The sequence below is a fragment of the Primulina tabacum genome, chromosome 10 (genome assembly GCF_025594145.1).
Source record: "Primulina tabacum isolate GXHZ01 chromosome 10, ASM2559414v2, whole genome shotgun sequence".
Classification (NCBI taxonomy): domain Eukaryota; kingdom Viridiplantae; phylum Streptophyta; class Magnoliopsida; order Lamiales; family Gesneriaceae; genus Primulina; species Primulina tabacum.
The window spans coordinates 16,374,819-16,399,401 of NC_134559.1; the positions used below are offsets into that span (position 1 = coordinate 16,374,819).

The 24,583-nt window shown below is 44.0% G+C and overlaps 25 non-coding genes and 3 pseudogenes across 25 annotated transcripts; all 28 read right to left on the reverse strand.

Annotated features, from left to right (window-relative positions):
* Positions 1–155: 155 nt before the first annotated feature.
* On the reverse strand, positions 156–274 carry LOC142516087 (5S ribosomal RNA). The gene has a single exon (XR_012811901.1). It is a non-coding gene; the product is annotated as a 5S ribosomal RNA (ribosomal RNA).
* Positions 275–957: 683 nt separating this feature from the next.
* On the reverse strand, positions 958–1,071 carry LOC142509432 (5S ribosomal RNA). Its single transcript, XR_012807606.1, has one exon. It is a non-coding gene; the product is annotated as a 5S ribosomal RNA (ribosomal RNA).
* Positions 1,072–1,755: 684 nt separating this feature from the next.
* Positions 1,756–1,877, reverse strand: LOC142512053 (5S ribosomal RNA; annotated as a pseudogene).
* Positions 1,878–2,561: 684 nt separating this feature from the next.
* On the reverse strand, positions 2,562–2,680 carry LOC142516959 (5S ribosomal RNA). Its single transcript, XR_012812726.1, has one exon. It is a non-coding gene; the product is annotated as a 5S ribosomal RNA (ribosomal RNA).
* A 685-nt stretch (positions 2,681–3,365) lies between these two features.
* Positions 3,366–3,484, reverse strand: LOC142516658 (5S ribosomal RNA). The gene has a single exon (XR_012812442.1). It is a non-coding gene; the product is annotated as a 5S ribosomal RNA (ribosomal RNA).
* Positions 3,485–4,168: 684 nt separating this feature from the next.
* Positions 4,169–4,282, reverse strand: LOC142509675 (5S ribosomal RNA). The gene has a single exon (XR_012807837.1). It is a non-coding gene; the product is annotated as a 5S ribosomal RNA (ribosomal RNA).
* Positions 4,283–4,967: 685 nt separating this feature from the next.
* LOC142510933 (5S ribosomal RNA) lies at positions 4,968–5,091 on the reverse strand (annotated as a pseudogene).
* Positions 5,092–5,775: 684 nt separating this feature from the next.
* Positions 5,776–5,893, reverse strand: LOC142507880 (5S ribosomal RNA). Its single transcript, XR_012806120.1, has one exon. It is a non-coding gene; the product is annotated as a 5S ribosomal RNA (ribosomal RNA).
* A 102-nt stretch (positions 5,894–5,995) lies between these two features.
* On the reverse strand, positions 5,996–6,114 carry LOC142516659 (5S ribosomal RNA). The gene has a single exon (XR_012812443.1). It is a non-coding gene; the product is annotated as a 5S ribosomal RNA (ribosomal RNA).
* Positions 6,115–6,798: 684 nt separating this feature from the next.
* Positions 6,799–6,919, reverse strand: LOC142507131 (5S ribosomal RNA). Its single transcript, XR_012805394.1, has one exon. It is a non-coding gene; the product is annotated as a 5S ribosomal RNA (ribosomal RNA).
* Positions 6,920–7,603: 684 nt separating this feature from the next.
* On the reverse strand, positions 7,604–7,722 carry LOC142510690 (5S ribosomal RNA). Its single transcript, XR_012808670.1, has one exon. It is a non-coding gene; the product is annotated as a 5S ribosomal RNA (ribosomal RNA).
* Positions 7,723–8,893: 1,171 nt separating this feature from the next.
* Positions 8,894–9,011, reverse strand: LOC142515016 (5S ribosomal RNA). Its single transcript, XR_012810883.1, has one exon. It is a non-coding gene; the product is annotated as a 5S ribosomal RNA (ribosomal RNA).
* Positions 9,012–9,694: 683 nt separating this feature from the next.
* LOC142508203 (5S ribosomal RNA) lies at positions 9,695–9,815 on the reverse strand. Its single transcript, XR_012806429.1, has one exon. It is a non-coding gene; the product is annotated as a 5S ribosomal RNA (ribosomal RNA).
* Positions 9,816–10,498: 683 nt separating this feature from the next.
* Positions 10,499–10,619, reverse strand: LOC142508955 (5S ribosomal RNA). Its single transcript, XR_012807150.1, has one exon. It is a non-coding gene; the product is annotated as a 5S ribosomal RNA (ribosomal RNA).
* Positions 10,620–11,789: 1,170 nt separating this feature from the next.
* LOC142513080 (5S ribosomal RNA) lies at positions 11,790–11,908 on the reverse strand. The gene has a single exon (XR_012809046.1). It is a non-coding gene; the product is annotated as a 5S ribosomal RNA (ribosomal RNA).
* A 685-nt stretch (positions 11,909–12,593) lies between these two features.
* On the reverse strand, positions 12,594–12,714 carry LOC142516473 (5S ribosomal RNA). Its single transcript, XR_012812266.1, has one exon. It is a non-coding gene; the product is annotated as a 5S ribosomal RNA (ribosomal RNA).
* Positions 12,715–13,396: 682 nt separating this feature from the next.
* Positions 13,397–13,515, reverse strand: LOC142513944 (5S ribosomal RNA). Its single transcript, XR_012809865.1, has one exon. It is a non-coding gene; the product is annotated as a 5S ribosomal RNA (ribosomal RNA).
* A 684-nt stretch (positions 13,516–14,199) lies between these two features.
* On the reverse strand, positions 14,200–14,320 carry LOC142514346 (5S ribosomal RNA). The gene has a single exon (XR_012810243.1). It is a non-coding gene; the product is annotated as a 5S ribosomal RNA (ribosomal RNA).
* A 682-nt stretch (positions 14,321–15,002) lies between these two features.
* On the reverse strand, positions 15,003–15,122 carry LOC142517457 (5S ribosomal RNA). Its single transcript, XR_012813202.1, has one exon. It is a non-coding gene; the product is annotated as a 5S ribosomal RNA (ribosomal RNA).
* Positions 15,123–15,803: 681 nt separating this feature from the next.
* LOC142513655 (5S ribosomal RNA) lies at positions 15,804–15,922 on the reverse strand. The gene has a single exon (XR_012809590.1). It is a non-coding gene; the product is annotated as a 5S ribosomal RNA (ribosomal RNA).
* Positions 15,923–16,559: 637 nt separating this feature from the next.
* Positions 16,560–16,678, reverse strand: LOC142513475 (5S ribosomal RNA). The gene has a single exon (XR_012809420.1). It is a non-coding gene; the product is annotated as a 5S ribosomal RNA (ribosomal RNA).
* A 684-nt stretch (positions 16,679–17,362) lies between these two features.
* Positions 17,363–17,483, reverse strand: LOC142514347 (5S ribosomal RNA). Its single transcript, XR_012810244.1, has one exon. It is a non-coding gene; the product is annotated as a 5S ribosomal RNA (ribosomal RNA).
* A 682-nt stretch (positions 17,484–18,165) lies between these two features.
* LOC142511570 (5S ribosomal RNA) lies at positions 18,166–18,284 on the reverse strand (annotated as a pseudogene).
* A 682-nt stretch (positions 18,285–18,966) lies between these two features.
* On the reverse strand, positions 18,967–19,086 carry LOC142512980 (5S ribosomal RNA). Its single transcript, XR_012808951.1, has one exon. It is a non-coding gene; the product is annotated as a 5S ribosomal RNA (ribosomal RNA).
* Positions 19,087–20,141: 1,055 nt separating this feature from the next.
* LOC142507370 (5S ribosomal RNA) lies at positions 20,142–20,262 on the reverse strand. Its single transcript, XR_012805630.1, has one exon. It is a non-coding gene; the product is annotated as a 5S ribosomal RNA (ribosomal RNA).
* Positions 20,263–20,944: 682 nt separating this feature from the next.
* LOC142513942 (5S ribosomal RNA) lies at positions 20,945–21,063 on the reverse strand. The gene has a single exon (XR_012809863.1). It is a non-coding gene; the product is annotated as a 5S ribosomal RNA (ribosomal RNA).
* Positions 21,064–21,743: 680 nt separating this feature from the next.
* On the reverse strand, positions 21,744–21,861 carry LOC142509232 (5S ribosomal RNA). The gene has a single exon (XR_012807416.1). It is a non-coding gene; the product is annotated as a 5S ribosomal RNA (ribosomal RNA).
* A 678-nt stretch (positions 21,862–22,539) lies between these two features.
* Positions 22,540–22,659, reverse strand: LOC142513492 (5S ribosomal RNA). Its single transcript, XR_012809436.1, has one exon. It is a non-coding gene; the product is annotated as a 5S ribosomal RNA (ribosomal RNA).
* Positions 22,660–24,583: the final 1,924 nt, after the last annotated feature.

Consider the following 24,583-nt stretch of genomic DNA (forward strand, 5'->3'; position numbering starts at 1 on the left):
CGTTTACAATCAAATTGGCCTACAATTTTGTCCAAATCCGGCAATGCCCGAGCTACTTTCATTTCACATGTCTTATCTGGTCTCGATCGAGATTCGGATGATTTGAGCCGAAAATCGTCTGTCAACAAGTAATCAAAAATAGAAAAACAAGAAAAGGGGTGCAACACGAGGACTTCTCAGGGGGTCACCCATCCTAGTACTGCTCTCGCCCAAGCACGCTTCACTTCGAAGTTCTGATGGGATCCGGTGCATTATTGCTGGTATGATCGCACCGGACATTGAGTGGGATGTTTATTCTTATATCCCTCGAGTACGTTTGGAGCGGGCGGCGATGAACAACACGCGGCACTGCTCTCGCCCAATCATAACCATGAAGTTAAGCGTCCTAGCGCGATGGCAGAGCGAGGATGGGTGACCACCCTGGGAAAACCTCGAGTCGCGACCGTTTACGTAAATTATGGATAAAACAGTCGAAATAATTGTTTTAATGAGTTAACCGTCTCCGGTGTAATCTGCGTCATACCCTTCCGCACAGAACCGGCTCACGACAACAAAAACCGATAAATGTTCCCAGAAAATAGAAAAAAAAATAAGAAGAAGAAAATAACGAATGTAAAGCTATTATTATTCTTGGGATACGATAAAATGGAACCAGAATCGAATTTCGAACTTCCTAAGCGGATTTCTCGAGGAAATGAAAGCTTAACAGAAGCGGTAAATCGCAAATTAGAGGGTCTTAGAGAAGGAATTCGTCTAAAATCTCGTCAGCTCATTGCGTAGTAATGAGTCTCGTCCGTTTGCCCGTTTACAATCAAATTAGCCTACAATTTTGTCCAAATCCGGCAGTGCCCGAGCTACTTTCATTTTACATGTCTTATCTGGTCCGATCGAGATTCAGATGATTTGAGCCGAAAATCGTCTGTCAACAAGTAATCAAAAATAAAAAAAACACGAAAAGGGGTGCAACACGAGGACTTCCCAGGAGGTCACCCATCCTTGTACTGCTCTCGCCCATCTTAACTTCGGAGTTCTGATGGGATCCGGTGCATTAGTGCTGGTATGATCGCACCCGACATTGAGTGGGATGTTTATTCTTATATCCCTCGAGTACGTGTGGAGCGGGCGGCGATGGACAACACGCGGCACTGCTCTCGCCCAATCATAACCATAAATTTAAGCGTTCTGGCGCGATGGCAGAGCTAGGATGGGTGACCTCCCTGGGAAGACCTCGTGTCGCGACCGTTTACGTAAATTATGAATAAAACAGTCGAAATAATTGTTTTTAATGAGTTATCCGTCTCCGGAGTAACCTGCGTCATACCCTTCCGCACAGAACCGGCTCACGACAACAAAAATCGATAAATGTACTCAGAAAATAGAAAAAAAAAATAAGAAGGAAATAACGAATGTAAAGAAATTGTTATGCCTGGGATACGATAAAATGGAACCGGAATCGAATTTCGAACTTTATAAGCGGATTTCTCGAGGAAACCAAAGCTTAACAGAAGCGGTAAGTTGCAAATTAGAGGGTCTTAGAAAAGGAATTCGGCTAAAATCTCGTCAGCTCATTGCGTAGTAATGAGTCTTGTCCGTTTTCCCATTTACAATCAAATTAGCCTACAATTTTGTCCAAATCCGGGAGTGCCCGAGCTACTATTTTCATTTCACATGTCTTATCTGGTCCCGATCGAGATTCAGTTGATTGGAGCCTGAAATCGTCTGTCAACAGGTAATCAAAAATAGAAAAACACGAAAAGGGTGCAACACTAGGACTTCCCAGGGGGGGGTCACCCATCCTAGTATTGCTCTCGCCCAAGCACGCTTAACATCGAAGTTTTGATGGTATCCGGTGCATTAGTGCTGGTATGATCGCAACCGACAATGAGTGGGATGTTTATTCTTGTATCCCTGGAGTACGTGTTGAGCGGGCGACGATGGACAACCCGCGGCACTGCTCTCGCCCAATCATAACCATGAAGTTAAGCGTTCTGGCGCGATAACAGAGGTCGGATGGGTGACCTCCCTGGAAAGACCTCGTGTCGCGACCGTTTAAGTAAATTATAGATAAAACAGTCGAAATAATTGTTTTTAATGAGTTAACCGTCTCCGGGGTAATCTGCGTCATATCCTTCCGCACAGAACCGGCTCACGATAACAAAAATCGATAAATGTTCCCAAAAAATAGAAAAAAAAATAAGAAAAAGGAAATAACGAATGTAAAACTATTATTATTCTTGGGATACGATAAAATGGAACCAGAATCGAATTTCGAACTTCCTAAGCGGATTTCTCGAGGAAACGAAAGCTTAACAGAAGCGGTAAATCGCAAATTAGAGGGTCTTAGAGAAGGAATTCGGCTAAAATCTCGTCAGCTCATTGCGTAGTAATGAGTCTCGTCCGTTTGCCCGTTTACAATCAAATTAGCCTACAATTTTGTCAAAATCCGGCAGTGCCCGAGCTACGTTGATTTCACATGTCTTATGTGATCTCGATCGAGATTCATATGATTTGAGCCGAAAATCGCATGTCAACAAGTAATCAAATATAGAAAAACACGAAAAGGGGTGCAACACGAGGACTTCCCAGGGGGTCAACCATCCTAGTACTGTTCTCGCCCAAGCACGCTTAACTTCGAAGTTTTGATGGGATCCGATGCATTAGTGCTGGTATGATCGCACCCGACAATGAGTGGGATGTTTATTCTTGTATCCCTCGAGTATGTGTGGAGCGGGTGGCGATGGACAACACGCGGCACTGCTCTCGCCTAATCATAACCATGAAGTTAAGCGTTCTGGCGCGATGGCAGAGCTAGGATGGGTGACCTCCCTGGGAAGACCTCGTATCGCGACCGTTTACGTAAATTATGGATAAAACAGTCGAAATAATTGTTTTTAATGAGTTAACCGTCTCCGGAGTAATCTGCGTCATACCCTTCCGCACAGAACCGGCTCACGACAACAAAAATCGATAAATGTTCCCAGAAAATAGAAAAAAAAAATGAGAAGAAGGAAATAACGAATGTAAAGCTATTATTATTCTTGGGATACGATAAAATGGAACCAGAATAGAATTTCGAACTTCCTAAGCGGGTTTCTCGAGGAAACGAAAGCTTAACAAAAGCGATAAATCGCAAATTAGAGGGTCTTAGAGAAGGAATTCGGCTAAAATCTCATCAGCTCATTGCGTAGTAATGAGTCTCGTCCGTTTGCCCGTTTACAATCAAATTAGCCTACAATTTTGTCCAAATCCGGCAGTGCCCGAGCTACGTTGATTTCACATGTCTTATCTGATCTCGATCGAGATTCATATGATTTGAGCCGAAAATCGCATGTCAACAAGTAATCAAATATAGAAAAACACGAAAAGGGGTGCAACACGAGGACTTCCCAGGGGGTCAACCATCCTAGTACTGTTCTCGCCCAAGCACGCTTAACTTCGGAGTTTTGATGGGATCCGATGCATTAGTGCTGGTATGATCGCAACCGACAATGAGTGGGATGTTTATTCTTGTATCCCTCGAGTATGTGTGGAGCGGGCGGCGATGAACAACACGCGGCACTGCTCTCGCCCAATCATAACCATGAAGTTAAGCGTCCTAGCGCGATGGCAGAGCGAGGATGGGTGACCACCCTGGGAAAACCTCGAGTCGCGACCGTTTACGTAAATTATGGATAAAACAGTCGAAATAATTGTTTTTAATGAGTTAACCGTCTCCGGTGTAATCTGCGTCATACCCTTCCGCACAGAACCGGCTCACGACAACAAAAACCGATAAATGTTCCCAGAAAATAGAAAAAAAAATAAGAAGAAGAAAATAACGAATGTAAAGCTATTATTATTCTTGGGATAAGATAAAATGGAACCAGAATCGAATTTCGAACTTCCTAAGCGGATTTCTCGAGGAAATGAAAGCTTAACAGAAGCGGTAAATCGCAAATTAGAGGGTCTTAGAGAAGGAATTCGTCTAAAATCTCGTCAGCTCATTGCGTAGTAATGAGTCTCGTCCGTTTGCCCGTTTACAATCAAATTAGCCTACAATTTTGTCCAAATCCGGCAGTGCCCGAGCTACTTTCATTTCACATGTCTTATCTGGTCCGATCGAGATTCAGATGATTTGAGCCGAAAATCGTCTGTCAACAAGTAATCAAAAATAAAAAAAACACGAAAAGGGGTGCAACACGAGGACTTCCCAGGGGGTCACCCATCCTTGTACTGCTCTCGCCCATCTTAACTTCGGAGTTCTGATGGGATCCGGTGCATTAGTGCTGGTATGATCGCACCCGACATTGAGTGGGATGTTTATTCTTATATCCCTCGAGTACGTGTGGAGCGGGCGGCGATGGACAACACGCGGCACTGCTCTCGCCCAATCATAACCATAAATTTAAGCGTTCTGGCGCGATGGCAGAGCTAGGATGGGTGGCCTCCCTGGGAAGACCTCGTGTCGCGACCGTTTACGTAAATTATGAATAAAACAGTCGAAATAATTGTTTTTAATGAGTTATCCGTCTCCGGAGTAACCTGCGTCATACCCTTCCGCACAGAACCGGCTCACGACAACAAAAATCGATAAATGTACTCAGAAAATAGAAAAAAAAAATAAGAAGGAAATAACGAATGTAAAGAAATTGTTATGCCTAGGATACGATAAAATGGAACCGGAATCGAATTTCGAGCTTCCTAAGCGGATTTCTCGAGGAAACGAAAGCTTAACAGAAGCGGTAAGTTGCAAATTAGAGGGTCTTAGAAAAGGAATTCGGCTAAAATCTCGTCAGCTCATTGCGTAGTAATGAGTCTTGTCCGTTTTCCCATTTACAATCAAATTAGCCTACAATTTTGTCCAAATCCGGCAGTGCCCGAGCTACTATTTTCATTTCACATGTCTTATCTGGTCCCGATCGAGATTCAGTTGATTGGAGCCTGAAATTGTCTGTCAACAAGTAATCAAAAATAGAAAAACACGAAAAGGGGTGCAACACTAGGACTTCCCAGGGGGTGGGGTCACCCATCCTAGTACTGCTCTCGCCCAAGCACGCTTAACATCGGAGTTTTGATGGTATCCGGTGCATTAGTGCTGGTATGATCGCAACCGACAATGAGTGGGATATTTATTCTTGTATCCCTGGAGTACGTGTTGAGCGGGCGACGATGGACAACCCGCGGCACTGCTCTCGCCCAATCATAACCATGAAGTTAAGCGTTCTGGCGCGATAACAGAGGTCGGATGGGTGACCTCCCTGGAAAGACCTCGTGTCGCGACCGTTTAAGTAAATTATAGATAAAACAGTCGAAATAATTGTTTTTAATGAGTTAACCGTCTCCGGGGTAATCTGCGTCATATCCTTCCGCACAGAACCGGCTCACGACAACAAAAATCGATAAATGTTCCCAAAAAATAGAAAAAAAAATAAGAAAAAGGAAATAACGAATGTAAAACTATTATTATTCTTGGGATACGATAAAATAGAACCAGAATCGAATTTCGAATTTCCTAAACGGATTTCTCGAGGAAACGAAAGCTTAACAGAAGCGGTAAATCGCAAATTAGAGGGTCTTAGAGAAGGAATTCGGCTAAAATCTCGTCAGCTCATTGCGTAGTAATGAGTCTCGTCCGTTTGCCCGTTTACAATCAAATTAGCCTACAATTTTGTCCAAATCCGGCAGTGCCCGAGCTACTTTCATTTCACATGTCTTATCTGGTCACGATAGAGATTCAGATGATTTGAGCCGAAAATCGTCTGTCAAAAAGTAATCGAAAGTAGAAAAACAAGAAAAGAGGTGCAACACGAGAACTCCAAGGGGGTCAACCATCCTAGTACTGGTCTCGCCCAAGCACGCTTAACTTCGGAGTTCTGACTGGATCCGGTGCATTAGTGCTGGTATGATCGCACTCGACATTGATTTCACATGTCTTATCTGATCTCGATCGAGATTCATATGATTTGAGCCGAAAATCGCATGTCAACAAGTAATCAAATATAGAAAAACACGAAAAGGGGTGCAACACGAGGACTTCCCAGGGGGTCAACCATCCTAGTACTGTTCTCGCCCAAGCACGCTTAACTTCGGAGTTTTGATGGGATCCGATGCATTAGTGCTGGTATGATCGCAACCGACAATGAGTGGGATGTTTATTCTTGTATCCCTCGAGTATGTGTGGAGCGGGCGGCGATGGACAACACGCGGCACTGCTCTCGCCCAATCATAACCATGAAGTTAAGCGTTCTGGCGCGATGGCAGAGCTAGAATGGGTGACCTCCCTGGGAAGACCTCGTGTCGCGACCGTTTACGTAAATTATTAATAAAACAGTCGAAATAATTGTTTTTAATGAGTTAACCGTCTCCGGAGTAATCTGCGTCATACCCTTCCGCACAGAACCGGCTCACGACAACAAAAATCGATATATGTTCCCAGAAAATAGAAAAAAAAATAAGAGGAAGGAAATAACGAATGTAAAGCTATTATTATTCTTGGGATACGATAAAATGGAACCGGAATCGAATTTCGAACTTCCTAAGCGGATTTCTCGAGGAAACGAAAGCTTAACAGAAGCGGTAAATCGCAAATTAGAGGGTCTTAGAGAAGGAATTCGGCTAAAATCTCGTCAGCTCATTGCGTAGTAATGAGTCTCGTCCGTTTGCCCGTTTACAATCAAATTAGCCTACAATTTTGTCCAAATCTGGCAGTGCCCGAGCTACTTTCATTTAACATGTCTTATCTCGTCCCGATCGAGATTCAGATGATTTGAGCCAAAAATCGTCTGTCAACAAGTAATCAAAAAGAGAAAAACACGAAAAGGGGTGAACCACGAGGACTTCCCAGGGGGTCACCCATCCTAGTACATCGCTTTCGCCCAAGCACGCTTAACTTCGGAGTTCTGATGGGATCCGGTGCATTAGTGCTGGTATGATCACACCCGACATTGAGTGGGATGTTTATTCTTATATCCTTCGAGTACGTGTGGAGCGGGCGGCGATGGACAACACGCGGCACTGCTCTCGCCCAATCATAACCATGAAGTTAAGCGTTCTGGCGCGATGGCAGAGATAGGATGGGTGACCTCCCTAAAAAGACCTCGTGTCGCGACCGTTTACGTAAATTATAGATAAAATAGTCGAAATAATTGTTTTTAATGAGTTGACCGTCTCCGGAGTAATCTGCGTCATACCCTTCCGCACAGAACCGGCTCACGACAACAAAAATCGATAAATGTTCCCAGAAAATAGAAAAAAAATAAGAAGAAGGAAATAACGAATGTAAAGCTATTATTATGCCTCGGATACGATAAAATGGAACCGGAATTGAATTTCGAACTTCCTAAGCGGATTTCTCGAGAAAACGAAAGCTTAACAGAAGCGGTAAATCGCAAATTAAAGGGGTCTTAGAGAAGGAATTCGGCTAAAATCTCGTCAGCTCATTGCGTAGTAATGAGTCTCGTCCGTTTGCCCGTTTACAATCAAATTAGCCTACAATTTTGTCCAAATCCGGCAGTGCCCGAGCTACTTTCATTTCACATGTCTTATCTGGTCTCGATCGAGATTCAGATGATTTGAGCCGAAACTCGTCTGTCAACAAGTAATCAGAAATAGAAAAACACGAAAAGGGGTGCAACACGAGGACTTCCCAGGGGGTCACCCATCCTAGTACTGCTCTCGCCCAAGCACGCTTATCTTCGGAGTTCTGATGGGATCCGGTGCATTAGTGCTGGTATGATCGCACACGACATTGAGTGGGATGTTTATTCTTATATCCCTCGAGTACGTGTGGAGCGGGCGGCGATGGACAACACGCGGCACTGCTCTCGCCAAATCATAACCATGAAGTTAAGCGTTCTGGCGCGATGGCAGAGCTAGGATGGGTGACCTCCCTGGGAAGATCTCGTATCGCGACCGTTTACATAAATTATGGATAAAACAGTCGAAATAATTGTTTTTAATGAGTTAACCGTCTCCGGAGTAATCTGCGTCATACCCTTCCGCACAGAACCGGCTCACAACAACAAAAATCGATAAATGTTCCCAGAAAATAGAAAAAAAATAAGAAGAAGGAAATAACGAATGTAAAGTTATTATTATGCCTCGGATACGATAAAATGGAACCGGAATCGAATTTCGAACTTCCTAAGCGGATTTCTCGAGAAAACGAAAGCTTAACAGAAGCGGTAAATCGCAAATTAAAGTTTATTCTTAGTGCTGGTATGATCGCACCCGACATTGAGTGGGATGTTTATTCATATATCCCTCGAGTACGTGTGGAGCGGGCGGCGATGGACAACACGCGGCACTGCTCTCGCCCAATCATAACCATGAAGTTAAGCGTTCTGGCGCGATGGCAGAGCTAGGATGGGTGACCTCCCTGGGAAGATCTCGTATCGCGACCGATTACGTAAATTATGGATAAAACAGTCGAAATAATTGTTTTTAATGAGTTAACCGTCTCCGGAGTAATCTGCGTCATACCCTTCCGCACAGAACCGATTCACGACAACAAAAATCGATAAATGTTCCCAGAAAATAGAAAAAAAATAAGAAGAAGGAAATAACGAATGTAAAGCTATTATTATGCCTCGGATACGATAAAATGGAATCGGAATCGAATTTCGAACTTCCTAAGCGGATTTCTCGAGAAAACGAAAGCTTAACAGAAGCGGTAAATCGCAAATTAGAGGGTCTTAGAGAAGGAATTCGGCTAAAATCTCGTCAGCTCATTGCGTAGTAATGAGTCTCGTCCGTTTGCCCGTTTACAATCAAATTAGCCTACAATTTTGTCCAAATCCGGCAGTGCCCGAGCTACTTTCATTTCACATGTCTTATCTAGTCCCGATCGAGATTCAGATGATTTGAGCCGAAAATCGTCTGTCAACAAGTAATCAAAAATAGAAATACACGAAAAAGGGTGCAACACGAGGACTTCCAGGGGGTCACACATCCTAGTACTGCTCTCGCCCAAGCACGCTTAACTTCGGAGTTCTGATGGGATCCGGTGCATTAGTGCTGGTATGATCGCACCCGTCATTAAGTGGGATGTTTATTCTTATATCCCTCGAGTACGGGTGGAGCAAGCGGCGATGGACAACACGCGGCACTGTTCTCGCCTAATCAGAACCATGAAGTTAAGCGTTCTGGCGCGATGGCAGAGCTAGGATGGGTGACCTCCTTGGGAAGACCTCGTGTCGCGACCGTTTACGTAAATTATGGATAAAACAGTCGAAATAATTGTTTTTAATGAGATAACCGTCTCCGGAGTAATCTGCGTCATACCCTTCCGCACAGAACCGGCTCACGACAACAAAAATCGATAAATGTTCCCAGAAAATAGAAAAAAAATAAGAAGAAGGAAATAACGAATGTAAAGCTATTATTATGCCTGGGATACGATAAAATAGAATCGGAATCGAATTTCGAACTTCCTAAGCGGATTTCTCGAGAAAACGAAAGCTTAACAGAAGCGGTAAATCGCAAATTAGAGGGTCTTAGAGAAGGAATTCGGCTAAAATCTCGCCAGCTCATTGCGTAGCAATGAGCCTCGTCCGTTTGCCCGTTTACAATCAAATTAGCCTACAATTTTGTCCAAATCCGGCAGTGCCCGAGCTACTTTCATTTCACATGTCTTATCTGGTCCCGATCGAGATTCAGATGATTTGAGCCGAAACTCGTCTGTCAACAAGTAATCAGAAATAGAAAAACACGAAAAGAGGTGCAACACGAGGACTTCCCAGAGGGGTCACCCATCCTAGTACTGCTCTTCGCCCAAGCACGCTTAACTTCGTAGTTCTGATGGGATCCGGTGCATTAGTGCTGGTATGATCGCACCCGACATTGAGTGGGATGTTTATTCTTATATCCCTCGAGTACGTGTGGAGCGGGCGGCGATGGACAACACGCGGCACTGCTCTCGCCCAATCATAACCATGAAGTTAAGCGTTCTGGCGCGATGGCAGAGGTAGGATGGGTGACCTCCCTGGGAAGACCTCGTGTCGCTACCGTTTACGTAAATTATAGATAAAACAATCGAAATAATTGTTTTTAATGAGTTGACCGTCTCCGGAGTAATCTGCGTCATACCCTTCCGCACAGAACCGGCTCACGACAACAAAAATCGATAAATGTTCCCAGAAAATAAAAAAAAAATAAGAAGAAGGAAATAACGAATGTAAAGCTATTATTATTCTTAGGATACGATAAAATGGAACCAGAATCGAATTTCGAACTTCCTAAGCGGATTTCTCGAGGAAACGAAAGCTTAACAGAAGCGGTAAATCGCAAATTAGAGGGTCTTAGAGAAGGAATTCGGCTAAAATTTCGTCAGCTCATTGCGTAGTAATGAGTCTCGTCCGTTTGCCCGTTTACAATCAAATTAGCCTACAATTTTGTCCAAATCCGGCAGTGCCCGAGCTACTTTCATTTAACATGTCTTATCTGGTCCCGATCAAGATTCAGATGATTTGAGCCGAAAATCGTCTGTCAACAAGTAATCAAAAATAGAAAAACACGAAAAGGGGTGCGACACGAGGACTTCCCAAGTGGTCACCCATCCTAGTGCTGCGCTTTCGCCCAAGCACGCTTAACTTCGGAGTTCTGATGGGATCCGGTGCATTAGTGTTGGTATGATCGCACACGACATTGAGTGGGATGTTTATTCTTATATCCCTCGAGTACGTGTGGAGCGGGCGGCGATGGACAACACGCGGCACTGCTCTCGCCAAATCATAACCATGAAGTTAAGCGTTCTGGCGCGATGGCAGAGCTAGGATGGGTGACCTCCCTGGGAAGATCTAGTATCGCGACCGTTTACGTAAATTATGGATAAAACAGTCGAAATAATTGTTTTTAATGAGTTAACCGTCTCCGGAGTAATCTGCGTCATACCCTTCCGCACAGAACCGGCTCACGACAACAAAAATCGATAAATGTTCCCAGAAAATAGAAAAAAATAAGAAGAAGGAAATAACGAATGTAAAGTTTTTATTATGCCTCGGATACGATAAAATGGAACCGGAATCGAATTTCGAACTTCCTAAGCGGATTTCTCGAGAAAACGAAAGCTTAACAGAAGCGGTAAATCGCAAATTAAAGTTTATTCTTAGTGCTGGTATGATCGCACCCGACATTGAGTGGGATGTTTATTCTTATATCCCTCGAGTACGAGTGGAGCGGGCGGCGATGGACAACACGCGGCACTGCTCTCGCCCAATCATAACCATGAAGTTAAGCGTTCTGGCGCGATGGCAGAGCTAGGATGGGTGACCTCCCTGGGAAGATCTCGTATCGCGACCGATTACGTAAATTATGGATAAAACAGTCGAAATAATTGTTTTTAATGAGTTAACCGTCTCCGGAGTAATCTGCGTCATACCCTTCCGCACAGAACCGGCTCACGACAACAAAAATCGATAAATGTTCCCAGAAAATAGAAAAAAAATAAGAAGAAGGAAATAACGAATGTAAAGCTATTATTATGCCTCGGATACGATAAAATGGAATCGGAATCGAATTTCGAACTTCCTAAGCGGATTTCTCGAGGAAACGAAAGCTTAACAGAAGCGGTAAATCGCAAATTAGAGGGTCTTAGAGAAGGAATTCGGCTAAAATCTCGTCAGCTCATTGCGTAGTAATGAGTCTCGTCCGTTTGCCCGTTTACAATCAAATTAGCCTACAATTTTGTCCAAATCCGGCAGTGCCCGAGCTACTTTCATTTCACATGTCTTATCTAGGTCCCGATCGAGATTCAATGATTTGAGCCGAAAATCGTCTGTCAACAAGTAATCAAAAATAGAAAAACACGAAAAAGGGTGCAACACGAGGACTTCCCAGGGGGTCACACATCCTAGTACTGCTCTCGCCCAAGCACGCTTAACTTCGGAGTTCTGATGGGATCCGGTGCATTAGTGCTGGTATGATCGCACCCGTACATTGAGTGAGGATGTTTATTCTTATATCCCTCGAGTACGTGTGGAGCAGAGGCGATGGACAACACGCGGCACTGTTCTCGCCCAATCATAACCATGAAGTTAAGCGTTCTGGCGCGATGGCAGAGCTAGGATGGGTGACCTCCCTGGGAAGACCTCGTGTCGCGACCGTTTACGTAAATTATGGATAAAACAGTCGAAATAATTGTTTTTAATGAGTTAACCGTCTCCGGAGTAATCTGCGTCATACCCTTCCGCACAGAACCGGCTCACGACAACAAAAATCGATAAATGTTCCCAGAAAATAGAAAAAAAAATAAGAAGAAGGAAATAACAAATGTAAAGCAATTATTATGTTTGGGATACGATAAAATGGAACCGGAATCGAATTTCAAACTTTCTAAGCGGATTTATCGAGGAAACGAAAGCTTAACAGAAGCGGTAAATCGCAAATTAGAGGGTCTTAGATAAAGAATTCGGCTAAAATCTCGTCAGCTCATTGCGTAGTAATGAGTCTCGTCCGTTTGCCCGTTTACAATCAAATTAGCCTACAATTTTGTCCAAATCCGGCATTGCCCGAGCTACTTTAATTTCACATGTCTTATCTGGATCCGATCGAGATTCAGATGATTTGAGCCGAAAATGGTATGTCAACAAGTAATCAAAAATAGAAAAACACGAAAAGGGGTGCAACACGAGGACTTCCCAGGGGGTCACCCATCCTAGTACTGCGCTTTCGCCCAAGCACGCTTAACTTCGGAGTTCTGATGGGATCCGGTGCATTAGTACTGGTATGATCGCACCTGACATTGAGTGGGATGTTTATTCTTATATCCCTCGAGTACGTGTGGAGCGGGCGGCGATGGACAACACGCGGCACAGCTCTCGCCCAATCATAACCATGAAGTTAAGCGTTCTGGCGCGATGGCAGAGCTAGGATGGGTGACCTCCCTGGGAAGACCTCGTATCGCGACCGTTTACGTAAATTATGGATAAAACAGTCGAAATAATTGTTTTTAATGAGTTAACCGTCTCCGGAGTAATCTGCGTCATACCCTTCCGCACAGAACCGGCTCACGACAACAAAAATCGATAAATGTTCCCAGAAAATAGAAAAAAAAATAAGAAGAAGGAAATAACGAATGTAAAGCTATTATTATGCCTCGGATACGATAAAATGGAACCGGAATCGAATTTCGAACTTCCTAAGCGGATTTCTCGAGGAAACGAAAGCTTAACAGAAGCGGTAAATCGCAAATTAGAGGGTCTTAGAGAAGGAATTCGGCTAAAATCTCGTCAGCTCATTGCGTAGTAATGAGTCTCGTCCGTTTGCCCGTTTACAATCAAATTAGCCTACAATTTTGTCCAAATCCGGCAGTGCCCGAGCTACTTTCATTTCACATGTCTTATCTGGTCTCGATCGAGATTCAGATGATTGAGCCGAAACTCGTCTGTCAACAAGTAATCAAAAATAGAAAAACACGAAAAGGGTGCAACACGAGGACTTCCCAGGGGGTCACCCATCCTAGTACTGCTCTCGCCCAAGCACGCTTAACTTCGGAGTTCTGATGGGATCCGGTGCATTAGTGCTGGTATGATCGCACCCGACATTGAGTGGGATGTTTATTCTTATATCCCTCGAGTACGGGTGGAGCAGGGCGGCGATGGACAACACGCGGCACTGCTCTCGCCCAATCATAACCATGAAGTTAAGCGTTCTGGCGCGATGGCAGAGCTAGGATGGGTGACCTCCCTGGGAAGACCTCGTGTCGCGACCGTTTACGTAAATTATGGATAAAACAGTCGAAATAATTGTTTTTAATGAGTTACCGTCTCCGGAGTAATCTGCGTCATACCCTTCCGCACAGAACCGGCTCACGACAACAAAAATCGATAAATGTTCCCAGAAAATAGAAAAAAAAATAAGAAGAAGGAAATAACGAATGTAAAGCTATTATTATGCTTAGGATACGATAAAATGGAACCAGAATCGAATTTCGAACTTCCTAAGCGGATTTCTCGAGGAAACGAAAGCTTAACAGAAGCGGTAAATCGCAAATTAGAGGGTCTTAGAGAAGGAATTCGGCTAAAATCTCGTCAGCTCATTGCGTAGTAATGAGTCTCGTCCGTTTGCCCGTTTACAATCAAATTAGCCTACAATTTTGTCCAAATCCGGCAGTGCCCGAGCTACTTTCATTTAACATGTCTTATCTGGTCCCGATCGAGATTCAGATGATTTGAGCCGAAAATCGTCTGTCAACAAGTAATCAAAAATAGAAAAACACGAAAAGGGGTGCAACACGAGGACTTCCCAGGGGGTCACCCATCCTAGTACTGCGCTTTCGCCCAAGCACGCTTAACTTCGGAGTTCTGATGGGATCCGGTGCATTAGTGCTGGTATGATCGCACCCGACATTGAGTGGGATGTTTATTCTTATATCCCTCGAGTACGTGTGGAGCAGGCGGCGATGGACAACACGCGGCACTGTTCTCGCCCAATCATAACCATGAAGTTAAGCGTTCTGGCGCGATGGCAGAGCTAGGATGGGTGACCTCCCTGGGAAGACCTCGTATCGCGACCGTTTATGTAAATTATGGATAAAACAGTCGAAATAATTGTTTTTAATGAGTTAACCGGCTCCGGAGTAATCTGCGTCATACCCTTCCGCACAGAACCGGCTCACGACAACAAAAATCGATAAATGTTCCCAGAAAATAGAAAAAAAATAAGAAGAAGGAAATAACGAATGTAAAGCTATTATTATGCCTGGGATACGATAAAATAGAATCGGAATCGAATTTCGAAATTCATAAGCGGATTTCTCGAGAAAACGAAAGCTTAACAGAAGCGGTAAATCGCAAATTAGAGGGTCTTAGAGAAGGAATTCGGCTAAAATCTCGCCAGCTCATTGCGTAGTAATGAGCCTCGTCCGTTGCCCGTTTACAATCAAATGAGCCTACAATTTTGTCCAAATCCGGCAGTGCCCGAGCTACTTTCATTTCACATGTCTTATATGGTCCCGATCGAGATTCAGATGATTTGAGCCGAAACTCGTCTGTCAACAAGTAATAAGAAATAGAAAAACACGAAAAGGAGTGCAACACGAGGACTTCACAGAGGGTCACCCATCCTAGTACTGCTCTTCGCCCAAGCACGCTTAACTTCGTAGTTCTGATGGGATCCGGTGCATTAGTGCTGGTATGATCGCACCCGACATTGAGTGGGATGTTTATTCTTATATCCCTCGAGTACGTGTGGAGCGGGCAGCGATGGACAACACGCGGCACTGCTCTCGCCCAATCATAACCATGAAGTTAAGCGTTCTGGCTCGATGGCAGAGGTAGGATGGGTGACCTCCCTGGGAAGACCTCGTGTCGCTACCGTTTACGTAAATTATAGATAAAACAGTCGAAATAATTGTTTTTAATGAGTTGACCGTCTCCGGAGTAATCTGCGTCATACCCTTCCGCACAGAACCGGCTCACGACAACAAAAATCGATAAATGTTCCCAGAAAATAAAAAAAAATAAGAAGAAGAAATAACGAATGTAAAGCTATTATTATTCTTAGGATACGATAAAATGGAACCAGAATCGAATTTCGAACTTCCTAAGCGGATTTCTCGAGGAAACGAAAGCTTAACAGAAGCGGTAAATCGCAAATTAGAGGGTCTTAGAGAAGGAATTCGGCTAAAATCTCGTCAGCTCATTGCGTAGTAATGAGTCTCGTCCGTTTGCCCGTTTACAATAAAATTAGCCTACAATTTTGTCCAAATCCGGCAGTGCCCGAGCTACTTTCATTTCACATGTCTTATCTAGTCCCGATCGAGATTCAGATGATTTGAGCCGAAAATCGTCTGTCAACAAGTAATCAAAAGTAGAAATACACGAAAAAGGGTGCAACACGAGGACTTCCCAGGGGGTCACCCATCCTAGTACTGCTCTCGCCCAAGCACGCTTAAATTCGGAGTTCTGATGGGATCCGGTGCATTAGTGCTGGTATGATCGCAACCGTCATTAAGTGGGATGTTTAATTTTATATCCCTCGAGTACGGGTGGAGCAGGCGGCGATGGACAACACGCGGCACTGTTCTCGCCCAATCATAACCATGAAGTTAAGCGTTCTGGCGCGATGACAGAGCTAGGATGGGTGACCTCCCTATGAAGACCTCGTATCGCGACCGTTTATGTAAATTATTGATAAAACAGTCGAAATAATTGTTTTTAATGAGTTGACCGTCTCCGGAGTAATCTGCGTCATACCCTTCCGCACAAAACCGGCTCACGACAACAAAAATCGATAAATGTTCCCAGAAAATAAAAAAAAAATAAGAAATAGGAAATAACGAATGTAAAGCTATTATTATTCTTAGGATACGATAAAATGGAACCAGAATCGAATTTCGAACTTCCTAAGCGGATTTCTCGAGGAAACGAAAGCTTAACAGAAGCGGTAAATCTCAAATTAGAGGGTCTTAGAGAAGGAATTCGGCTAAAATCTCGTCAGCTCATTGCGTAGTAATGAGTCTCGTCCGTTTGCCCGTTTACAATCAAATTAGCCTACAATTTTGTCCAAATCCGGCAGTGCCCGAGCTACTTTCATTTCACATGTCTTATCTAGTCCCGATCGAGATTCAGATGATTTGAGCCGAAAAGCAACACGAGGACTTCCCAGGGGGTCACCCATCCTAGTACTGCTCTCGCCCAAGCACGCTTAACTTCGGAGTTCTGATGGGATCCGGTGCATTAGTGCTGGTATGATCGCAACCGACATTGAGTGGGATGTTTATTTTATATCCCTCGAGTACGTGTGGAGCAGGGCGGCGATGGACAACACGCGGCACTGTTCTCGCCCAATCATAACCATGAAGTTAAGCGTTCTGGCGCGATGGCAGAGCTAGGATGGGTGACCTCCCTGGGAAGACCTCGTATCGCGACCGTTTATGTAAATTATGGATAAAACGGTCGAAATAATTGTTTTTAATGAGTTAACCGTCTCCGGAGTAATCTTCGTCATACCCTTCCGCACAGAACCGGCTCACGACAACAAAAATCGATAAATGTTCCCAGAAAATAGAAAAAAAATAAGAAGAAGGAAATAACGAATGTAAAGCTATTATTATGCCTGGGATACGAAAAAATGGAATCGGAATCGAATTTCGAACTTCCTAAGCGGATTTCTCGAGAAAACGAAAGCTTAACAGAAGCGGTAAATCGCAAATTAGAGGGTCTTAGAGAAGGAATTCGGCTAAAATCTCGTCAGCTCATTGCGTAGTAATGAGTCCTCGTCCGTTTGCCCGTTTACAATCAAATTAGCCTACAATTTTGTCCAAATCCGGCAGTGCCCGAGCTACTTTCATTTCACATGTCTTATCTGGTCTCGATCGAGATTCAGATGATTTGAGCCGAAAATCGTATGTCAACAAGTAATCAAAAATAGAAAAACACGAAAAGGGGTGCAACACGAGGACTTCCCAGGGGGTCACCCATCCTAGTACTGCGCTTTCGCCCAAGCACGCTTAACTTCGGAGTTCTGATGGGATCCGGTGCATTAGTGCTGGTATGATCGCACCCGACATTGAGTGGGATGTTTATTCTTATATCCCTCGAGTACGTGTGGAGCGGGCGGCGATGGACAACACGCGGCACTACTCTCGCCCAATCATAACCATGAAGTTAAGCGTTCTGGCGCGATGGCAGAGCTAGGATGGGTGACCTCCCTGGGAAGACCTCGTGTCGCGACCGTTTACGTAAATTATGGATAAAACAGTCGAAATATTGTTTTTAATGAGTTAACCGTCTCCGGAGTAATCTGCGTCATACCCTTCCGCACAGAACCGGCTCACGACAACAAAAATCGATAAATGTTCCCAGAAAATAGAAAAAAAATAAGAAGAAGGAAATAACGAATGTAAAGCTATTATTATGCCTGGGATACGATAAAATGGAACCGGAATCGAATTTCGAACTTCCTAAGCGGATTTCTCGAGGAAACGAAAGCTTAACAGAAGCGGTAAATCGCAAATTAGAGGGTCTTAGAGAAGGAATTCGGCTAAAATCTCGTCAGCTCATTGCGTAGTAATGATTCTCGTCCGTTTGCCCGTTTACAATCAAATTAGCCTACAATTTTGTCCAAATCCGGCAGTGCCCGAGCTACTTTCATTTCACATGTCTTATCTGGTCCCGATCGAGATTCAGATGATTTGAGCCGAAAATCGTATGTCAACAAGTAATCAAAAATAGAAATACACGAAAAGGGGTGCAACACGAGGACTTCCCAGGAGGGTTACCCATCCTAGTGCTGCTCTCGCCCAAGCACCTTAACTTCGGAGTTGTGATGGGATCCGATGCATTAGTGCTGGTATGATCGCACCCGACATTGAGTGGGATGTTTATTCTTATATCCCTCGAGTACGTGTGGAGCGGGCGGCGATGGACAACACGCGGCACTACTCTCGCCCAATCATAACCATGAAGTTAAGCGTTCTGGCGCGATGGCAGAGCTAGGATGGGTGACCTCCTAGGGAAAGACCTCGTGTCGCGACCGTTTACGTAAATTATGGATAAAACAGTCGAAATAAATGTTTTTAATGAGTTCACCGTCTCCGGAGTAATCTGCGTCATACCCTTTCGCACAGAACCGGCTCACGACAACAAAAATCGATAAATGTTCCCAGAAAATAAAAAAAATAAGAAGAAGGAAATAACGAATGTAAAGCTATTATTATTCTTAGGATACGATAAAATGGAACCGGAATCGAATTTCGAACTTCCTAGGCGGATTTCTCGAGGAAACGAAAGCTTAACAGAAGCGGTAAATCGTAAATTAAAGGGTCTTAGAGAAGGAATTCGGCTAAAATCTCGTCAGCTCATTGCGTAGTAATGAGTCTCGTCCGTTTGCCGTTTACAATCAAATTAGCCTACAATTTTGTCCAAATCCGGCAGTGCCCGAGCTACTTTCATTTCACATGTCTTATCTGGTCCCGATCGAGATTCAGATGATTTGAGCCGAAACTCGTCTGTCAACAAGTAATCAGAAATAGAAAAACACGAAAAGAGGGTGCAACACGAGGACTTCCCAGGGGGTCACCCATCCTAGTACTGCTCTCGCCCAAGCACTGCTTAACTTCGGAGTTCTGATGGGATCCGGTGCATTAGTGCTGGTATGATCGCACCCGACATTGAGTGGGATGTTTATTCTTATATCCCTCGAGTACGTGTGGAGCGGGCGGCGATGGACAACACGCGGCACTGCTCTCGCCCAATCATAACCATGAAGTTAAGCGTTTTGGCGCGATGGCAGAGCTAGGATGGGTGACCTCCCTGGGAAGACCTCGTGTCGCGACCGTTTACGTAAATTATGGATAAAACAGTCGAAATATTGTTTTTAATGAGTTGACTGTATCCGGAGTAATATGCGTCATACCCTTCCACACAGAACCGGCTCACGACAACAAAAATGAATAAATGTTCCCAGAAAATAGAAAAAAAAATAAGAAGAAGGAAATAACGAATGTAAAGCTATTATTATGCTTGGGATACGATAAAGTGGAACCAGAATCGAATTTCGAACTTTCTAAGCGGATTTCTCGAGGAAACGAAAGCTTAACAGAAGCGGTAAATCGCAAATTAGAGGGTCTTAGAGAAGAAATTCGGATAAAATCTCGTCAGCTCATTGCGTAGGAATGAGTCTCGTCCGTTTGCCCGTTTACAATCAAATTAGCCTACAATTTTGTCCAAATCCGGTAGTGCCCGAGCTACTTTCATTTCACATGTCTTATCTTGTCACGATCGAGATTCATATGATTTGAGTCGAAAATCGTCTGTCAACAAGTAATCAAAAATAGAAAAACACGAAAAGGGGTGCAACACGAGGACTTCTATGAATGTAAAGTTATTATTATTCCTGGGATACGATAAAATGGATCCGGAATCGAATTTCGAACTTGCTAAACGGATTTTTTGAGGAAACGGAACATTAACAGAAGCGGTAAATCGCAAATTACAGGGTCTTAGAGAAGAAATTTAGCTAAAATCTCGCGAGCACTTTGCGGAGTAATGAGTCTCGTCCGTTTGCCCGTTTACAATAAAATTAGCCTAAAATTTTGTCCAAATCAGGCAGTACCCGAGCTACGCTGATTATACATGTCTTATTTGGTCCCGATCGAGATTCAAATGATTTGAGCAGAAAATCGTCCGTCAACAAGTAATCAAAATAGAAAAACACGAAAAGGGGTGCAACACGAGGACTTCCCAGGTGGTCACCGATCCTAGTACTGCGCTTTCGCCCAAGCACGCTTAACTTCGGAGTTCTGATGGGATCCGGTGCATTAGTGCTGGTATGATCGCACTCGACATTGAGTGGGATGTTTATTCTTATATCCCTCGAGTACGTGTGGAGCGGGCGGCGATGGACAACACGCGGCACTGTTCTCGCCCAATCATAACCATGAAGTTAAGCGTTCTGGCGCGATGACAGAGCTAGGATGGGTGACCTCCCTGGGAAGATCTTGTATCGCGACCGTTTATTTAAATTATGGATAAAACAGTCGAAATAATTGTTTTTAATGAGTTGACCGTCTCCGGAGTAATCTGCGTCATACCCTTCCGCACAGAACCGGCTCACGACAACAAAAATCGATAAATGTTCCCAGAAAATTAAAAAAAAATAAGAAGAAGGAAATAACGAATGTAAAGCTATTATTATTCTTAGGATACGATAAAATGGAACCAGAATCGAATTTCGAACTTCCTAAGCGGATTTCTCGAGAAAACGAAAGCTTAACAGAAGCGGTAAATCTAAAATTAGAGGGTCTTAGAGAAGGAATTCGGCTAAAATCTCGTCAGCTCATTGCGTAGTAATGAGTCTCGTCGTTTGCCCGTTTACAATAAAATTAGCCTACAATTTTGTCCAAATCCGGCAGTGCCCGAGCTACTTTCATTTCACATGTCTTATCTAGTCCCGATCGAGATTCAGATGATTTGAGCCGAAAATCGTCTGTCAACAAGTAATCAAAAATAGAAATACACGAAAAAGGGTGCAACACGAGGACTTCCCAGGAGGTCACCCATCCTAGTACTGCTCTCGCCCAAGCACGCTTAACGTCGGAGTTCTGATGCGACCCGGTGCATTAGTGCTGGTATGATCGCACCCGTCATTAAGTAGGATGTTTATTCTTATATCCATCGAGTACGGGTGGAGCAAGCGGCGATGGACAACACGCGGCACTGTTCTCGCCCAATCATAACCATGAAGTTAAGCGTTCTAGCGCGATGGCAGAGCGAGGATGGGTGACCTCCCTGGGAAGACCTTGTATCGCGACCGTTTATGTAAATTATGGATAAAACAGTCGAAATAATTGTTTTTAATGAGTTAACCGTCTCCGGAGTAATCTGCGTCATACCCTTCCGCACAGAACCGGCTCACGACAACAAAAATCGATAAATGTTCCCAGAAAATAGAAAAAAAATAAGAAAAGAAAATAACGAATGTAAAGCTATTATTATGCCTGGGATACGATAAAATGGAACCGTAATCGAATTTCGAACTTCCTAGGCGGATTTCTCGAGGAAACGAAAGTTGAACAAAAGCGGTAAATCGCAAATTAGAGGGTCTTAGAGAAGGAATTCGCTAAAATCTCGTCAGCTTATTGCGTAGTAATGAGTCTCGCCCGTTTGCCCATTTACAATCAAATTAGCCTACAATTTTGTCCAAATCCGGCAGTGCCCGATCTACTTTCATTTCACATGTCTTATCTGGTCCCGATCGAGATTCAGATGATTTGAGCCGAAAATCGTATGTCAACAAGTAATCAAAAATAGAAAACACGAAAAGGGGTGCAACACGAGGATTTCCCAGGAGGTTACCCATCCTAGTGCTGCTCTCGCCCAAGCACCTTAACTTCGGAGTTGTGATGGGATCCGGTGCGTTAGTGCTGGTATGATCGCACCCGACATTGAGTGGGATGTTTATTCTTATATCCATCGAGTACGTGTGGAGCGGGCGGCGATGGACAACACGCGGCACTACTCTCGCCCAATCATAACCATGAAGTTAAGCGTTCTTGCGCGATGGCAGAGCTAGGATGGGTGACCTCCTTGGAAAAACCTCGTGTCGCGACCGTTTACGTAAATTATGGATAAAACAAGTCGAAATAATTGTTTTAATGAGTTCACCGTCTCCGGAGTAATCTGCGTCTATACCCTTCCGCACAGAACCGGCTCACGACAACAAAATCGATAAATGTTCCCAGAAAATAAAAAAATAGAAGAAGGAAATAACGAATGTACAGCTATTATTATTCTTAGGATACGATAAAATGGAACCGGAATCGAATTTCGAACTTCCTAGGCGGATTTCTCGAGGAAACGAAAGCTTAACAGAAGCGGTAACTCGTAAATTAGAGGGTCTTAGAGAAGGATTCGGCTAAAATCGCGTCAGTCATTGCGTAGTAATGAGTCTCGTCCGTTTGCCCGTTTACAATCAAATTAGCCTACAATTTTGTCCAAATCTCGGCAATGCCCGAGCTACTTTTATTTCACATGTTCTTATCTGGTCACGATCGAGATTCAGATGATTTGAGCCGAAAATCGTCTGTCAACGAGTAATCAGAAATAGAAAACACGAAAAGGGGTGCAACACGAGGACTTCCCAGGGGGTCACCCATCCTAGTACTTGCTCTCGCCCAAGCATGCTTAACTTCGGAGTTCTGATGGGATCCGGTGCATTAGTGCTGGTATGATCGCACCCGAAATTGAGTGGGATGTTTATTCTTATATCCCTCGAATACGTGTGGAGCGGGCGGCGATGGACAACACGCGGCACTGCTCTCGTCCAATCATAACCATGAAGTTAAGCGTTTTGGCGCGATGGCAGAGCTAGGATGGGTGACCTCCCTGGGAAGACCTCGTGTCGCGACCGTTTACGTAAATTATGGATAAAACAGTCGAAATATTGTTTTTAATGAGTTGACTGTCTCCGGAGTAATCTGCGTCATACCCTTCCACACAGAAACCGGCTCACGACAAAAAAAATGAATAAATGTTCCCAGAAAAATAGAAAAAAAAATAAGAAGAAGGAAAATACGAATGTAAAGCGATTATTATGCTTGGGATACGATAAAGTGGAACCTGAATCGAATTTCGAACTTTAAGCGGATTTCTCGAGGAAACGAAAGCTTAACAGAAGCGGTAAATCGCAAATTAGAGGGTCTTAGAGAAGAATGCGGTAAATCTCGTCAGCTCATTGCGTTAGAATGAGTCTCGTCCGTTGGCCCTGTTTACAATATCAAATTAGCCTACATTTTGTCCAAAATCCGGTAGTGCCGAGCGACTTTCATTTCACATGTCTATCTTGGTCACGATCGAGATTCAAATGGATTTGCAGTCGACAATCGTCTGTCAACAAGTAATAAAAACATAGAAAAACACGAAAAGGGGTGCACCACGAGGACTTCTATGAAGTAAAGCTATTATTATTCCTGGGATACTAAAATGGATCCGGAATCGAATTTCGAACTTCCTAAACGGATTTTTTTTGAGGAAACGAACATTAACAGAAGCGTAAATCGCAAATTAGAGGTCTTAGAGAAGAAATTTAGCTAAAATCTCGCGAGCACTTTGCGGAGTAATGATCTCGTCCGTTTGCCCGTTTACAATAAAATTAGCCTACAATTTTCCAAATCAGGCAGTACCCGAGCTACGCTGATTTCACATGTCTTATTTGTCCCGATCAAGATTCAGATGATTTGAGCAGAAAATCGTCCGTCAACAAGTATCAAATAGAAAACACGAAAGGGGTGCACACACGAGGACTTCCCAGTGTCACCGATCCTAGTACTGCGCTTTCGCCCAAGCCGCTTAACTTCGGAGTTCTGATGGATCCGGTGCATTAGTGCTGGTATGAAGCACTCGACATTGAGTGGGATGTTTTTCTTATATCCCTCTCGAGTACGTGTGGACGGGCGGCGATGGACAACACGTGGCACTGCTCTCGCCCAATCATAACCTGAAGTTAAGCGTTCTGGCGCGATGGCAGAGCTAGGATGTGACCTCCCTGGGAAACCTCGTGTCGGGCCGTTTACGTAAATTATGGATAAACAGTCGAAATAATTGTTTTTAATGAGTTATTCGTCTCCGGAGTAATCTGCGTCATACCCTTCCGCACAGAACCGCTCACGACAACAAAATCGATAAATGTTCCCAGAAAAGAAAAAAAATAAAGAAGGAAATACCGAATGTAAAGCTATTATTATGCCTCGGATACGATAAAATGGAACCGAATCGAATTTCGAACTTCCTAAGCGGATTTCTCGAGAAAACGAAAGCTTAACAGAAGCGTAAATCGCAAATTAGAGGGTCTTAAAGAAGGAATTCGGCTAAATCTCGTCAGCTCATTGCGTAGTAATGAGTCTCGTCCGTTTGCCCGTAACAATCAAATTAGCCTACAATTTTGTCCAAATCCGGCAGTGCCCGAGCTACTTTCATTTCACATGTCTTATCTGGTCCCTCGAGATTCAGATATTTGAGCCGAACTCGTCTGTCAAAAAGTAATCAGAAATAGAAAACACTAAAAGGGTGCAACACGAGGACTTCCCAGGGGTCACCCATCCTAGTACTGCGCTTTCGCCCAAGCACCTAACTTCGGAGTTCTGATGGGATCCGTGCATTAGTGC